Here is a 13,104-nt window from a genome sequence, read left to right on the forward strand (position 1 = left end):
TTTTATCCCTCTTCATTTTTTTATGTGTAGTTTCAGCTATTATTAGTGGCACACTCTTAAAACACTGTTCTAAAAATGGAAACTTAATTCACACATTTCTGTTATGTGACAGCTTCCCAAATACCAATTTATTTCCCCAACCTCTCACCCCTCTAAAATGAAGGGGATGTATTCATTATTATATACATTTTAAAGAGAGTGTCTGCATCACAGGGAGTTAAGGTCAAAAGCATCAAGTGATTTTGCATGTGAAGTTTGAGAGAAACTGATTTTTCAGCATTCCTAATGTTACATAGCACTTTTTATGTTTATGGATTTATTGACTACAATTTTAGTTCTGATTTATAAACACTTGTCCCAGGCCAGGCAGGGTTTATTTTTGCAGGTGAGCAGGAATAGCCAAGACCTGGAGGTTGTTCTATACCACCTCACACCATTGCCAGGGGTGTGGGGAAGGGAATCTTTCCAGAGGAAGGTCACTCTGGATGTTGGAGAGGCTGCAGTCAGGTCATGGGCTCTGTGGTGAACATTTTGGCATGTGAATCATTTTGTACACTTTTGTTCCTTGGGTTGCTGTTCATGTTTTTTTTCTTATCCCACTGCTGTTTCCAGCAAACTGTTCTCATCTCAGTCCATGAGGGGTGAGTGGCTCATGGTTTTAGTAGGAACATTTAATTGGAGAATACCATTCCTGAAATATGACAACACTTTTGCAATGTGAGACACCAGGGAAATGAAGAATCTTTTCTACAAGAGAGAAAAGTCAGGTTGAAGTTATTTGATAGCATAAAATAACATTCTATGTCCTAGGTAGGAACAAACTCCAGTTTCTCAAAAAGATCCAGTTGCTTTCATTGTCAGACCTTCCTTCACTTCACTGCAATCGCTTGCCTCATTCAAAATTCCCCAGTAACAACTCAGCACAGGTCCCAGGCTGCATAATGGCCTTCTCACCCTGATTAACCCATAGAACATTTCTACCCTGAGCACTGGCTGGGATAGGATCCTGAGAAGAAAGCTGGATGTGATCATTGACTTTTTCCAGGGTCATCATACCTAGGCACCAGAAATAAGTCAAGAATCTGCTCCTCCAAAATAACTCACCTGGCCCGCTGCCTTGCCCTTTCCACCTCAGACACACACAGACTTCCTGCTCTTCCAACTAACCCTGCAGTCCCTCCCCTCCCACAGTACAAGATGAAACCTAAAACTGAAAAAACTGGTCCAAACCAGGCCAACTCAGGTCGCCAGAGAGGCTGGGTTAAAATAAAGTAGTTTTAAAGGGATTATGCATTTTATATGTTATGGGTGGCAATAAGAAACAGCATTCAAATAGAAAAAAAAAAATAAAATGTGTGGAAGAGAAATAACTGTAAGGAATCCCTACTTTTAGTTTGGGGAACATCAAGAGAAATGGTTGAGTCTATCACTCAGTTATATTAAGAGCACTGGAGAAAATGTTGGGAGAGAAATGAAATTAAAATGAGGGAATGAAAAATGAAGACTAGAAGCCTACATCAGAGAATTTACTCTGAAAACTTTAATGCCTCTCACACCTTAAAATCAAACCCAAGTGCTGACAGATAACATAGAAGTGATCCCATACGGTTGCACTTCTCCAAAAGAAAGACCTCATCAATGCATCATAGCAACTTAGCACAAAATGTGCTGTTTGAATTTAACTCTGGTCATGGTGTGAGCTGAGAGTAAATAGTGATGAATGGTGGTTGAATAAAAATTAAATAAAATTGCAATACAATGTAGTGGGCATGCTCTTTAGAAGGAAAAAAAAACCACCAAACTTTTCTGTGATCGCCTCTCTTTGCAGATGACAGCAAAATCAGTGCAGAGTAGTTGAACCATGAAACTCGCCCTTGATTAATCAACCAAAGAAAAAGCTTTCTCACTTAAATACACAGTATTGCTACAACTGCTTAGTCAGAGCTTCTAATCAGACAATGAGCTTAATTCAAACAAACTTTAGAGTCCTCAATTTTTTTTATTTTTTTTTTTTAATTGGATTGAAGTCAGCTAGTGGAAGAAATCCTCTAAGACAGAGTCATAAGGTTCTTCTTTTTAGGTTCAGTTACTTTTCAGAGATATAGGTTAGATTTCTCCAATTTTTTTTTGTTCCTTTGGTTGCATGCCACACAAGCGTAAAGAACTATCAAGGTGAGATACAAAGGTTGACATTCACCCAAACACAAAACCAAACTGCTTTTCAAGTAAATCATCAAAATATGATGTGTAATCCCCATTCTGTCACCTGCAAAAGGGTGAACCCCAGGCATTTCAAGACATTAAATGCACTAAAATGCACCACTTCATCTGTTAAAATATCACAGACAGAAATTCAGGTTTCTGTCTTAGTTCTATATGTGTATGCTCCAGGAGGCGAGGAAACTGAGATATAAAAATTGGAGAAATATCCAAGAGGAAAGTGGGTTAGGGAAGAAAGAAAGATGATGCATTCCAATACCAATGCAATATTTTTTAATCATCCTAGATGATAGATCTAATCAAAGCACGAGCCTTTGTGGAATATGCTCCAGTATTGCTCTCACTGTGCTTTCACTCGAGTCTATGAAGTTAAAACTATTGCTTTATTTATGGGCAGTGGTGGATCATTTCCTGCAGAGTGTAGTCCTGGAACAAGAGGTAAAAAGAATATATCACTTGAGAAGTCTTCACCTCTTATCACTACAGCTGAGCATCTAAAATCATTTAGGTGATATTAATAATCGTATTCTGGCTTTTGCCTACAAAACCGTGCAAATTTCACTGGGTTTGACCAGACAACCTTAAATAGAATGGTGTGATATATCACCAAGGAGTAACCATTATGAATCAAGGCTTTTGAACTTTCAAGTAACTGGATTCTTTTTCTCTCTGTGCAGTACAATGTAGTACAGCGTTTCCAAAAGTCACATCATGCTGATTTATTCCTAAATACAAAAATTCCCAAGTATTCATTCCCTGACCAAGAGAATATGCAGGCTGGAAAAATTCACTCCATATTACTGAAGCAGAGATTTTCAAGACAGTTATTTCTCATTCCTTGACTTAGGAGTTACAAAGGAAAAGTGGGTCCTACCTGTAGTCACTTAGGGATCTCCACATGTTCTATATCTTAGTTCCCTCTCTGCTGATGGAGAGAAAGATGCTTGAGATGCCAGTGGACAGGTTGATATTGATGACATTTTTCTTTCTTTCCAAAAATTTGAAGAACTCTTTTCTTTTAGGGACACACCCTTAATTTTGTTCAACATGAAGCAGAATAAATTAAGAGGGAGGGAACTATCTGTCTTTAAAGCAAGACTAAAAGAGAGTGAGAAATTCTTACTCTTGCCATTCCGTCACAGGTTCACAGTCTCTGGGCACCTTGCCAGTGTGCAGGACCACACTTATATGTGACATAGCCTTGTGTTTCAAACAGATTAGTAGTCAGAATCAAAGCATCTGGTGTTGGCTGTGCAGAACCACTCTTCATAATTAGTTTAATATTTTATACCAGCACATATTTCACGTGTCTTAGCCTACTAATCCGCTAATATACTCTGTGATGTTACTGATCTGTGTTCTTCATTTATCCATTCACTGTGACTGAAGGACATCACTTCTTTCATTGTTTAGTGTCCACAGCCTTTGCCTGATGGAGATGGAGGAATGTAGACTGACCATGTGACTTAATAAATCCATAGGCATTAGTGATGATCTATATCACTTTCATGCTTGTGAGAGCACTGACACTGTGATATTAGTCACTGATAATGATCCAGCATCTGCACCTCATTTCTGTGGAATATTTCTCTACATCAGCTTTTTCCACTAACTAGAACAACTGTTTGGGGGTTGTGCTTCCAGTTTTCTCCTGTTATTTTCAAAGTTACACACAGTTTGGGGACTGCTGCAGCCAGCAGCTTCAGCATATTGACCAATATTTCTTTGGCTTCATGTTTGCTATATCACAGCTTTCATTTTACACTTGATGTGCTATGAATCTCCCTCTGCATATGTGACCATGTGGGCTTTGATGATAGCACTTTGCCAATTACTGCTCACAGCTGCAGATCTTTCCCAATGGCATTTTCTTGATGCACAGCATCTTAGGCTCTTTTTCAGGGCATGTCTCACACCAGTTGTGTTGCAGAGATGTTACTAGAAGAACTAACTGGCACATCCCTATTTTGGCTAATATTTATATTAATCTTTGCCAGTTGAGTATCTCTTTTATATGTATTACAATGGTCACGCATGTCCTAAGGGTCAAGAAGAGGTATGAGAAAGACATTAAAAAAAATTCCTGTCTAAGTGATTAACATTGGAATTGCCAATGCTGCCATTACAGTGAGGCATCATTGATAGGGGCAGAAGAGCTTTTATGAATTATCCAGATTGCTATTTTCATAGTCATCTACAAGGCTTTTCCATTGCCATAAGATGAAGCATAGGGAGGAATGTGAGGAGCTTTTCTTCAGTGATTTCTGTCAAATAACTCATAGGATTTGAGGACCTTGAGGGCAGATCTTCAGTGATTGTGAAGAGATAGAACTCCTCAGCCTGTTCCCAGATAGAGTCTTCTCCTAGTCTTTCTTTACTGCAAAGACCATTCCTTTCTTCAGATCTGGAGATCTTGACTCCCTGGTTCCAAACAGATTTATATGAACTCCTTTCAGCCATTGCTTTAGAGTGTAGCCACAGGTTTAACACATGGGGCATGATATGTGTTCCTGGCCTTTCAGCCAGCCTGGGTATAAGGCAAGCAAAGCTATGACATATTTTTATCTCCTTCCAGTAGTAAGATAACCTGAGATTTGCAGATGTAAATATACGAGGATTTCTCCTGCCAGAGGAGCACTGATGGTCTCAAACTAGGTTGTGGAGGTATGTACGGAAGAGCTCTCTGAATGTGCATGGTGAAAGAGCACAGATGACATGCATGTGAAAGGTCTGAATTTTCAGAAGGGAACAGTAAGAGTTCAAGTTCTGATGTAACGCATAAATTCACAAAGAAGAAAAGCCAGTTAGAGAAAATATGTATACGCAAAAATAAAGTTGACAAGAAGTTTTATTCTGTCAGTTATAGAAGACCATTGACAGATTATGTCATGGGAGAAAATGTTCCACTAATGCAGTAAATGTGGTGTTATCCCAGATGTATCTAAATTGCTCTCATTATTCAACACCACACAGCCTGAATGCTTCTATTTTGTCATGTCCCTGGTTGCTGGGCTGTCTTTAACTTGCAGCTGGAGAGACCAAGAAATGAAATTCTCAGACACTTGTAGATGTTGTAGAAGCAGGTGTCTCTACTTTCTCCTGCTAACAAATAAGAATATTTTCATATTAGTTGGATTTGAGGAATTATTTAGGCAGGTATTTTCAGTCCATTCAAGGTAGCTGGTGGTTCTCCTTGTTCAGTATCTGAGTATTTTAAAGATGTATTTATTTTATAACATCAAGGAAAGTAATGAGTCCCTATGAATCCTTATTTAAGTACATTGCACTAGTTTAAACATGCAACACCTACAGTGGAATAAGAATCTTCTGTCCTGTTTATTTAAACTCTGGTCCTTTTTTTTTCATTTTCAGAGTAATTTTGTTTCAGCTGAAACTATTGTATTCCAAAGTACAGCAGGAGGTTGTACAAAAGCTCTAACAGACACTGGATAAAAAGAAGAGCTCATAGCTCAGAAAACAAGTAGGAGCATCAGTGCTTCAGCCTCTCAATACTGAATGACCAAGGAACCTGTTCCAATGGCATATTGCAAATCCTACCTGCTTCTAAGCTATTTTAACCTCAAAAAATAAATCCACTCTGGATCTAATAAGTAATAGAGGGACAGAAGAAAAATACAATCATTTCAGAATTGAAATAAAATGTAGAACTGAATCTTTATAGATGTTCATGGCCAATATTTTACAAAAGCAGGAAACTCTTTATCACTCTTACCTTTCTGTAACCCAACTCCTGAGATACACAAAAGGGTTGTGTGAGCAAACCCCTGGCTGGTGATGGGAGAAGTGCTCCTCCTTTTCCCTGTCTGCCCAGCTGCTTCACACGCAGCTCTGGGAGCAGGGAAGCAAGACTGAGAATGGCTCCAGGTGTGTGGTGGTGAAACAAACACACCTTGCTGGTCTGCTTCTCTTCAAAGAGATGAAGAGTGAAAGAAGCAGTAAGAGTCACAGAAACCCCCTAGGCTGCTTTTTCCTAGTAGTTTTTAAATTCCTTTTAGCATCTAAACGCAGCAAAGCCACTCTGATACACTGCATTTGAGGCAGTCTCTTGCTACAGCACAGCTCGCATTATATTGCACTGGCTTAGTCACTTACTTAGTGTCAATCACTTTCCCCACTTATTAAGTAGAGTTTCTTCACCTGTTTTGCAGAGGAAATGGTGATTGAGTTGAAAAAGGAAAAAAAGAAACAAAAATCTAAAACCCACAAACTCAGAGCCACTACTTAATATTTATTCAGAAGCAGAAACAAATATTGTCCAGTTGCAGTGTACTTGTTGTTTACCAAGAGCACTGCAGCCTCAGTTCAGCTGTTTGTGTTATTCATCTTTGTGCACTCATTTAAGTGAAATATGGGTAAATGGATGCAATGGCAGCCCCTAATGACAGCTGATGTGTGAGGAAGGGAAATAGACCCTTTTACCCTTCATGTCTCAATCCCTCATACATGCTTTTATGGGGACAGAGTGGTTAATTGTTTCCCTAGATACTAAATAATCCATCATATGGTTCCTTATCATCTCATCCAGAGGATTTTGCTCATTTAGAAATCTTCTTTAACTGAAGAATCATTAGCTCCCCTTTTCTCCTTGAGATAAAAATATTTACTCCTAAACATTACTGTTGGGTACTGTTGGTTTACTCCCCATGGTTTCATTTCTCTCTTTGGTCTTTATCTCAAAGGACATTTTTCTTTTTCCTTTTCCTTTTCCTTTTCCTTTTCCTTTTCCTTTTCCTTTTCCTTTTCCTTTTCCTTTTCCTTTTCCTTTTCCTTTTCCTTTTCCTTTTCCTTTTCCTTTTCCTTTTCCTTTTCCTTTTCCTTTTCCCTCTTTTATTTCAAAATAGTTATTGGCCCATAAATTAACAAGAGCTTTAACTAATCTAAGGATTCTGAAGATGCCAATAAAATAATTTATTCATCATTTAAATCCTATAAAATTTTTTTTTCTCATTTCTTTTCTAGAAAAAAATCTGTTATGTGAAATTAATTTCTATTTTAAACTTATGTATAACCAGTGTATATAATTTTTGCAGTAATAGAGATTTTTATACTGTAGCACAACTCTGTCTGAAGGGTTTTTAACATTTCCAAGCTATATACAGACCATAATAAAGCCCTGTTTTTTAGTCACTGGATAATAATTTTAACTTGTAAATAGTGTTAATTTCACTGTGGAGCTTATAAGAAGTATTCAAAAAATGAATCTTTTTGACTTTTGGGTTTTTACACCCATTTGGTTAGAAAATCACCAAGTTGGTTGCAGGAGAAAGGAAATTATTAACAGAACTGGAGGACAAAAATCTTGTAACTGAAGAAAGTTATTTGAACCTGCCACTCCAAATAAAATTATTATAATGTCCTGGTCCTGAGAGTTGGTAGTCATGTGCTTAATGATAGAATTTGCATTAATTTGTTGGTCTGGATTTGACCCACCGAGTAATTCGATAGTCCTCCACTTTTTGTTACAGCAGATTTATAAGTGTAGGATGAAAGGGTATTAGATATTGGCATTTATTCCCCTGGTGCTTCGGGATCTATTTTAAAAGACCCTGACTACTGACATTATTGGTGAATTAATTGCTTCTACTGAGTCTCTTCATAGACAATTACGTAGGATTGTCTCTCAGAAGTCTGTAATGAAAGCAGTGCAGAAACCCCAGCACTGAAAAAAGCATTTTACTGTTTTTTCCCCAAATGACAGAATATTTTACATGTGAGGGAGGAGCTTTTTAAGGCTTACTTTTAAATTTAGAAAATTTTATATTGCATCTATAAAGAAATATGTTGGAGCTGAACCACCAAGCAATTCAAAACTCAGCATATTTATTTCAGGAGTTGCATGCACACACATGCATATGCATTTTACAGATTTTATGAGATACTATCTATATTTATGAATATTCTGTACATTTATTGGAAGTAATACAGTATTTTTTCTACAGTTACAAAAAAAAAAATAAATTCTGAATTGAACCATCTTTTACTTACTAATCAAAACCCATAGAGATTATTTTTAGTAGGAGGATACCTACAATGAACATAGCCCAACAATATCTACTCTTCTTAATGTGGCAGTTCACTTCATTAATGTGCCAAAACTAGATGAATCATAGGTCTATAATTATGCTATTAAAGACAACTAGAAGTGGATAGATCATATATGCCCCAAAGACTCCATCTTTTGAAACAAGGAGGAAAAAAAAAGAATCCAGTAAGATCAGAGTATGTTAGATAAAGAATAATGTTATTGTGCAAATATCCACAGCTGAAGGAAATTGAACAGAGGCAAGTATTTGCCATTATTCTGTATTGGACCCTGTAACCTTCATAATCCTAAGTATGATGCTAATAAAAAAAATACAAAACATTTTTTAAATGTATCGATGATTTTTTTTTATTTTTTATTTTTCTTTTTAAGTTGGAAGAGGGAGTAAAAGAAAACACAAAGGAAAGAAGCACAGAGGAAAGAAGCACAGAGGAAAGAAAAGGCAACAAAATTTTATACCCACAGTAGCAACTGGTTAGAAGATTGTGAAAAATGAAATGACCAAAGGCAGCTTCTAAATGAGAAATTATAAAACTGCAGACTTGATTCATAAATATCTAGTTTGTGAAATCGAAATGATTTAGCAGTATAGTTTGGTTTAAGTTTGATATTTATTTATGAAAACTCCTGAATCAGGGTCTCACTAAGGATAATAAATAGGACTAGAAAGAAACCATTATTAACCAAATAAGTACTCTTGAAACAAGAGGTGTACTGAAATAACACTATGGAAGATTGTGAAAGAAATAAAGGAGAATTTTAAAAATATGGTATATACAAGCTCAGCAAAAAGGCCTTATGCTATGCTTGAAATTACCCACCAGCAAAGTATTTGGCTATATTGCTCCCCTGATGCTGAAAAATTATTTTGCATGGAAGAGAAAAAAGTATAAAATAAGAGAAAAATCAATCCCAGATGGCAGAGGAACAATAATAAATTGAAAATAGGACTGTCTTGTATGTTAAGAAACCTCTGTAGAGCTGTGAAGGAATAAAGAAGCTTTAGTTCTAATAAGGATAAAGCTTTTTAAGAAAAAGCTGATGACTGAGAAAATGCAGGGAAGATGCTCCCCTCCTCAACTTCTCTGAAAACCCAATCAAACAAAATAAAACCTGATAAAGTGTTATATTTCATGAGGGATGTTCACACACCAGAAAAGGGGACATAGCTTACATCTCACATACAGCAGATCCTTGAGAACACATATGTGTGTTTCCTGTTTATCTCTGAAAAGTGGCAGCTTGGATGGAAACAAGAGCATCCAGAAACTTTGCTAGCTCTAGCAAAACTTGGCATAAATATGAACAGCTTCCAAGGCTTCATATGACAAATAAATTCCACAGGCATGTGAACAATAGGTACCAGGATTATCTAGTTCCAGTTTGGGGGCACCTCTATGGTTGTCATGGTCTAACCCCAGCTCAGCCCCTCCCCACCACTCTGCCCTGGTGGGATGCAGGAGACAATCAGGAGGGTGAAAATGAGAAGTCTTGTGGGTGGATTTTAATAGTAGAGCAAAAGTCAGGCATGTAAGCAAAGCAAGAGGGGAAATTCATTCAGGACTTCCCATGGGCAGCAGGTGTTCAGCCATCCCTAGGAGAGTTGGGCTCTGATACATTCAATGGTGACTTGGGAAAACGAGCACCATCACTCCAAACATCCCTCCCTTCCTCCTTCCTTATGTGCTAAGCATGATGACATACGGTCTGGGACATCCCTTGGGACAGATCAGATCAGCTATCCTGGCTTGGACCTTTCCCAATTCCTTGTGGACCCCCAAGGTCTTCCCCCAAGCCTTGCCTGCTGGGGTGGTGTGAGAAGCAGAAAAGGCCTTGTCTCTGTGTAGGCTCTGCTCAGCAGTAAGGAAAACATCTCTGTATTATCAATACAAATCCAAATCACAGCCTCATGCTGGCTACTGTGAAGAAACCTAACTCTATCCCACCCCCAAACCAATACAAGTATACATTGCAAATGGAAGCATTGCTTCAAATTAATTTCTTTAGATTTTCTGTTGACATCTTGACAAAAAAATTCTGAACTATTTGATAAATGGCAAAGGTCATTCAGGAGAATCTAAGTGTAATTTTCAGAAACATAGAAATTTATTGTTCAAAATAAGTTATTTGGGCCACTCCTATTAAAAACACTGATGAAGCAAAGATACACACAACTGAATACCTAATTTGGTTATTCTAGTAGAGAAGTGACCATCTGAAAGTCTACTAACAGGAGTAGCAAATACCTGTCAATTGCTCAAAGAGACACATGTATGGATAATGATTAATAAACATATAGTATAAAACAGAGAAATGCATAGCAGAACTGGATGACCAGTCTGTTTTTCCACCACATCAATAAAACTAGCTCATATTTTGCAGAGTATTCTTAGGTGAATTTTGGGTGTGAGGTTAAAAGAGATCAACAAACATTAGATGAGATAACGCAAATGGCTAGAGCAGAATAATTTAATAATATGTCTTTGCCAAATAGCTCAAATTATCTCATTCCCTTTCTCAGAAAGATTTCTGGTAAGAATCTGAAGATTTTAAAAAAAGAACAAAATAGCAACTCTGAAAATCCATACAATTTCAAAGTGACAGAAAGCCTTTCTGAAATTTTCCTTTTTAATCATCCTGTTATACATTCCAGAAGACATAATTTTTTCCCTATGTTATATTTTTTGGAATACAGATTGAAAATTTGCAGGAGAGAGCTTTGTGCAAAGAGCACTTCTCTTGTTTCCATGCACCTTGCCTTTAAGGTTGCCCTTTTGCCTGTCTGAAGAATCACTCCTGAAAACTGATCATCTCAACATCAGCTTTCAGCATAAACAGTGGGCAGCTGCACAGATCCCTGAAGTTGGGGGAGGGTGAGAAAAAAATCACAATTCTATCAATTAATAGATCTTAATATTATTAATATTAATATCAACATGACTATATACGTTATTTTAAGAAAGAAATGTACAGCCAGCTCTCAAACAATTGGATGATTTTATATATATATATATATATATATATATATATATATATATATATATATAAAAATATATATATGTGAAGCCTGAAAGGAATATGTTTTAAAAAAGGAAATAGGAAACAAAAGTAGTGACCATGTTACCCTGCCAGCAGTCTCAAGCCTGTGTGATTAGAAGATTAGAAGGTCAATATGTCTGCACCAGCAGAAAGTATACATTGTGAGAAATTATGGAAGGTGCGTTGTCATGTCAGTCCCCTTCATGCAGTGAAAGGCCAGTGATCCACTGTGGAAGAAAAACTACAATTTCTGTGTAAGACTGACTGACAGCACAGATGCTGTTGGACATCATGTCTGGTGTCAAAAACCAGTGGACAATAAAGTGGTTTTAGCTTTATTTTAGATTTTGGAGCTCAGAGCAAAATAAAGTCACATCCAACATTCATGAAAAATGGCACCCGAAACATTTCATTACATATTTATAACCCCTAATAACCCTTGTAATTAATTGTGTCAATAACCTTTTTGGAGAAAATGGACAGGATGGTTTTCTGTAGACAGTTTAGTCCTGCAGCTATCAGTGTAGCTATTGACAGGCAAGAAAAGCTGTGTCTGTCAGAGCAGTTTACATGGGCCAGCTGGAAGGGAAAAGAATAAATGTGAGCAAAACATAGTGTCATAATGAACCATACCTCTCTTCCTATGGGTTTGGGGTAGAGAGATTTGATTTCACCTGTAAATTTCCCAAGTTTGCTCTCCCAAACACAAAGGTCCTGATAGTCTTTAGATATATAAGTTACATACAGGTAAGTCCACTGATGCAAAATAGGCTTAAGGAGAATCAAATCTTTACTTTCCAGCAGTCCCTGGCACTTGGATAAAATGTAGCTCATCATTCTCTTTTTAGCTGTGAGTCAGTCCCACAAACACAGTGCCTCATTACTGTCCTTGAGGAATGTTTTAGAGCTCCATCAGGCGTATTCAAACAATGCATAAGAGTCCTTAAGCAGAACTCAATTACTGTTCAAGTGGAATAGGTAATTGGACAACACTCATCAGGTTTGGAATAAATGATATTAGGTGCCAGATCTGAAAAGCAAACCTTCAGGTAATAATAGAAAAGAGAGATTAATTTAATGAAAGACAAAAATTTCCAGTTCTCCTAGGTTAGAAATAATGAAACAAAAACTTTTCACTGAATTTCAGATAGTAGTAAAAGAGAAGGTGCATGTACACTTGGCATTTTAAATTATCTAAGCTACTTCCAAATGAGAAAAGGAACCATAGTTAGAAGTTTTTTAAATTATTCTTGTATCAAAAAGGTTTCATCCCTATGTAACCTTTATCGGGCTGTGACTCAGAAGAAGTATTAATATGAAGTTTTATGAGTACAGATGAGAAACTTTATTCACTACTTTTATTCTACTTTAAATTAATTTCTAAATATAATCATTGATACAAACATAAATGAATGGAGCCTCGTGTATATATTTTCTTAAATGTAGTTTTGGTGGCAACTTTTCATAAGTATCATTGGAATGTCTAAAAGTAATGTGGATAATTGATTTTCATAAGAAGCAATAACAAATAGGGTTTCATAAACTGTTTGTAGAAGGAAGAGACAAAGTTATAAGAGAAATTTAGTATATATTTCCATATTTAATCTATGGTTACTAAAACAGAAGGGATGTATTGCACGATTATTGCTTCTTTTAAATACATTAAAACAAAAATGTTAATCAAATCCCCCAAATTCTGGAATATAGTACTTGAAGTATCCTGAAGTTCACATCTTGAAATACAGAAATAAAGTATTTCAGAGGAAGTCAAGGTTGATGGA

At 36.7% G+C, this 13,104-nt stretch overlaps 1 long non-coding RNA gene across 1 annotated transcript; it reads right to left on the reverse strand.

The window, feature by feature from the left end:
• Positions 1–1,525: 1,525 nt before the first annotated feature.
• Positions 1,526–6,318, reverse strand: LOC111941470 (uncharacterized). The gene is made up of 3 exons (XR_002870039.2): positions 5,954–6,318; positions 3,095–5,322; positions 1,526–2,646 (listed from the first exon to the last, which is right to left on the reverse strand). It is a non-coding gene; the product is annotated as an uncharacterized LOC111941470 (long non-coding RNA).
• Between the last annotated feature and the right edge of the window lie 6,786 nt (positions 6,319–13,104).

This window comes from Cyanistes caeruleus, chromosome 3 (assembly GCF_971803275.1).
Source record: "Cyanistes caeruleus chromosome 3, bCyaCae1.hap1.1, whole genome shotgun sequence".
Classification (NCBI taxonomy): domain Eukaryota; kingdom Metazoa; phylum Chordata; class Aves; order Passeriformes; family Paridae; genus Cyanistes; species Cyanistes caeruleus.